We start from the raw sequence: 5,063 nt of genomic DNA on the forward strand, positions 1-5,063 counted from the left end.
CAGCCCAGCAGACACAAAAGAGTGTTCTTCTAGTCAATGTTCCCCCTACACAGGTCTACTTAGATCGTCCCAACCGATCTCCAAAGGTGATGTTAAAGGTAGTCAATGTTCTACTCCACTACAGAGATAAAACCATGGACACATAGGCAGTGTTAGATGATGGCTCCGAGCGCAGCATTGTATTACCACAGGCTGTGGAACAGTTAAACCTTACTGCAGTGCCTGAAATGCTCACACTACGTACAATACGTCAGGATGTACTTCACTTAAATGGAGCATCTGTTTCCTTCTCGGTGTCCCCTTTAAACAGACCAACTAGGAAGTTTGAGATTAATCATGCCTTCACTGCAGAGAACCTGAGCTGAACACTCTTATCCAATAGCTGCTCTCCAACGCAAATATGCCCATATCCGGTCTTTGCCACTTCCACAGATTGAGCGAGCACAACCCTTGCTACTCATTGGGTCAGACATGCCTCATTTACTTGTGCCAGTCCAGCCCATACGAATGGGTCCTCCTAATGCACCCATAGCTGTTCACACCAGACTCGGTTGGACTCTCCAAGGCCCTGTTGGGTACATCCTAACTACCCCTTGTGACCAGCCAACTTTGAGAAATATCTACAAGGTATTAGCAACACAGTATGACCCTCTCGGGTACCTAATTCCGTTCACCACCCAGGCCAAGATACTTGTTCAGGACCTGTGGAAAATTCACCTGGGATGGGATGACCTCATTGAGTCTGACAGCCTACAAAACAGATGGCAAACTTGGTGAGCGTAGATGTGCAAGGTATGTTTCACCAAGTTCGCCTACTGCCAGATAAGAAGGCGATCCTGCGCTTCCTGTGGAGAAACATGCATAGGACTGAGCAGCCAAAGATCTATGAGTGGCAGGTCCTGCCCTTTGGTACAACGTGCAGTCCTTGTTGTGCTATATATGCACTGCAATGGGTAGCCCACGACAATGGTGAAATTGACCCCACTCTAGCCGAATCAGTCACCCAATCATTCTACGTAGACAATTGTCTTCAAAGTACACAATCAACCGAAAAGGCCAGAGCTCTTGTAGATGGCCTATGGCAATTGCTGCTTACTGGAGGGTTCAATCTTCGCCAATGGGCCAGTAACAAACCTGAAGCAATTGAACACCTTCCGACAGAAGCAAGGTCACAAAGCAGTGAGCTATGGTTATCCCAAACGAGCCCAGATCTTCTGGAGGGCACACTTGGATTGCGATGGAACTGTCTCCGTGATTCCTTAGGATACAGACCTCGCCAAGTAGAATGTCTCAAGCCAACTTTGAGAAATATCTACAAGGTATTAACATCACAGTATGACCCTCTCGGGTACCTAATTCCGTTCACCACCCAGGCCAAGATACTTGTTCAGGACCTGTGGAAAATTCACCTGGGATGGGATGACCTCATTGAGTCTGACAGCCTACAAAACAGATGGCAAACTTGGGTACAGGAACTGCCTAATTTGGAACAGCTCGAGATTCCCAGATGCTACACTCCATTTCAAGTACATGAGGAAACGTTCACCAGAGACATGCACATCTTCTGTGATGCATCTGAAAGAGCATATGGCTCAGTATCATATCTACGCACAGAAAACAAGAATGGCCATATACACATTTCATTCATGTTGGCTCGTTCACGTGTAGCACCCAGGAAGCAAATGTCCATGCCACGACTTGAACTGAGTGCAGCACTTACTGGAGCACAGATGGTCAAAGTCCTCCAAAGGGAGCTCACAGTCACCATCAGGCAAGTCATCCTCTGGTCAGATTCTACCACCGTCCTTCGCTGGCTGCTGTCTGACTCCTGCAGGTATAAGGTCTTCGTAGGAACTCGAGATCCTAAAATTCTGTCCCTCACAGACATTAATTCCTGGAGGTATGTGGATTCAGGAAATAATGCAGCAGATGACTTAACCCGTGGAAAATCCTTAAAGGAGTTGACACCATCATGTCGCTGGGCTAATGGACCAGACTTCTTGCATCAATCAGAAGCCTCCTGGCCAACCATGCCGGCTGCTAACCCTGAACCGGATACTGAATTGAAGAAATCCGCACTCTGCCTGCACCTATGTACTAGACTTGATGTCCAACTCCCAGACACAATGCAGTATAACACATGGAAGGACTTGGTAAAGGCCACAGTGGCATGCCTACACGGGGCGGCTCATCTTTCCACCCAGACAGATGAAGCTGAGCATTATTTTGAAGCAGAGCGGCTCCTCCTTCAACAAGCCCAAAGGAATTCATTTCCAGAGGAGGTCAAGGCTCTCTCATCAAACCGACCCTTACCATCTAACAGCCGGTTAGTGTCCCTGTCTCCCGAATATGATGAAGATGCTGGGCTAATTAGGGAGATTACGTCATGCTGAACACATAGACCTTAATGCTCTACATCCCATAGTTCTCGACCCCCATCAACAAATAACCAAACTCCTTATTAAGGAATATGATGCCAGTCTCCTTCACCCTGGGCCAGAACGAGTCCTTGCAGAGCTCAGATGTCACTATTGGATTTTGAGAGGTAGAACAGCCATCAAAACCCATCAACTTGCATGTATTGAATGTCAAAAGTGGCGGGCCCAACCCAAGATCCCTATGATGGCAGATCTCCCACCAGCTCGTCTTAGGCTTTACAAGCCCCCCTTCTATTCAACTGGAATGGACTGTTTTGGACCATTCACAGTAAAAATAGGACGACGAACTGAAAAGAGATGGGGAATAGTCTTCAAATGTATGACCACCCGATGCCTCCATCTGGATCTACTTGAGAGTCTGGACACCGATGCCTTCTTGATGTCTCTACGGAGATTTATCGCTAGAAGAGGAAAGCCCTTTGTGCTCTTTTCGGATAATGGCACCAACTTTACTGGAGGGAACAGAGAGATTAAAGAGGCATATGAAGCTATGGTACCCCAACTTAAAGAGCAATTAGCTGAACAGAAAATCTCCTTCAGATTTTTGGGAGAGGGAAGCTGAAGGAACAGAACAACCCTGAAACGGTCCTCCTCACTGTTCTTATTGAAGTGGAGGGCATCATGAATGCCAAGCCTTTAGGCTACGTATCATCACACCTAGCATCCTGCTCATGGGACGCCACAACTCCTCCCTCCCACAAGTGATGTATGACTCCAGCAATCTTCTAGGAACCAGGAGATGTAGACATAGTCAGGTACTTGCAGACCAGTTCAGGGCCAGATTTATTAATCTCTACCTGCCAAGTCTCCAGGAAAGACAAAAGTGGCAAAAGGACAACGACCAGCTCAGGGTCGACGAGGTAGTGCTCATCATGGACCCTCAACTTCCACGAGCCCTCTGGCTAGTGGGCAAGGTGACCCGCACTTTCCCTGGACCTGACGGACGGATAAGGACAGTTGCAGTTCAGGTTCAGGACCGAACTTATGTCAGAACCGGTGGCTCGTCTAATCCCACTTCCCAAACTTGAGGATGATGACAGCTCCAATCCCGCCACTTAAATAGGGCTTACTACCATGTTCAAATGTCCAGAGTGACATTTGGGGGAGGCTATGTATGAAAGCCCAACGATGCCACCCAGAGGTATCTTTATGTCAATAACCTTTTTAATGCTTGGAAAAGGCTGAACAAGTCAAGACATGCCCGGACAAGTATCAGGAGGCAGTCTATATGTTATGGGTGGATAGATTGATTTGTTCATTGAGCAAGAAAATGGACTACAGAATGTTTGTTTCTTCTGTGAGTGATTGATTAAAAAAACCACACACGCCCACATGCACCCCTTATGGGCAAGTGCCTGTAACAATTCAAACATGCAAAGATAATTCAAATAAAATCCTTCAATTGGGACCTGCTCTCTTTCTCTCGTTTCTCTAACCGGAAACTCCCCTCACCATTTCTACTTGTACCTAACCGAACCCTTGAGCGTCCCATACGCTTGTACAGTTATGCAAACCGATTGTTGCAGCAGCTGTCCGGGTGGCTGGTCTCAGACGATCTTGGAGGTGAAGATGCTGGATGTGGAGGTCCTGGGCTGGTGTGGTTACACGTGGTCTGCGGTTGTGAGGCCGGTTGGATGTACTGCCAAATTCTCTGAAACGCCTTTGGAGACGGCTTATGGTAGAGAAATGAACATTCAATTCATGGGCAACAGCTCTGGTGGACATTCCTGCAGTCAGCATGCCAACTGCACGCTCCCTCAAAACTTGCGACATCTGTGGCATTGTGCTGTGTGATAAAACTGCACATTTTAGAGTGGCCTTTTATTGTGGCCAGCCTAAGGCACACCTGTGCAATAATCATGCTGTCTAATCAGCATCTTGATATGCCACACCTGTGAGGTGGATGGATTATCTCGGCAAAGGAGAAGTGCTCACTAACACAGATTTAGACAGAGTTGTGAACAATATTTGAGAGAAATAGGCCTTTTGTGTACATAGAAAAAGTCTTAGATCTTTGATTCCAGCTCATAAAAAATGGGGGCAAAAACAAAGTGTTGCGTTTATAATTTTGTTCAGTGTATATTAGGGGTGTGCGATATTGACAAAAAATATAACTCGATCATTTCTGGGATTTCATCAATAACGATAATAAATTATTATAATTAGCATATTTTGCTGAGTGTGTTATTGTGCTGATATCTGATAAGGATAAGGTTGATAAGGACTACCATGGACAGCTGACTCCTAAAGTTTTTGATATTCTGCATATTCTGTGTGGTGATCAGTTCACAGCAGTGATAGAAATTAATCTTTTCCAGTAAGTTTAAATAGATTATTACCTTTTATGGGCATTTTTACCTTTATAAAGCGATTTTTTCTAAAAGTGTGCATCATCTTTTCAGTCAAATTTCTTACTTGAATCAGTCAATTAGAATAATAAGTCATTTGGGTTGTTACCAAGCAAATGAAATCAGTATTGACAAAATTAATCTTTGCAATGCAGAGGAAACACAGAAGCTACATCTGAAGTGGCATTTAGATGCATATACACCCTATTTAATTCAAGGCATGAATGCTTTAACCTGCAGTTACAAATGCATAAATAATGTTTTGATATTTTAATCT

The sequence above is a fragment of the Sinocyclocheilus anshuiensis genome, unplaced genomic scaffold (assembly GCF_001515605.1).
Source record: "Sinocyclocheilus anshuiensis isolate Anshui unplaced genomic scaffold, SAMN03320099.WGS_v1.1 scaffold1522, whole genome shotgun sequence".
Lineage (NCBI taxonomy): Eukaryota > Metazoa > Chordata > Actinopteri > Cypriniformes > Cyprinidae > Sinocyclocheilus > Sinocyclocheilus anshuiensis.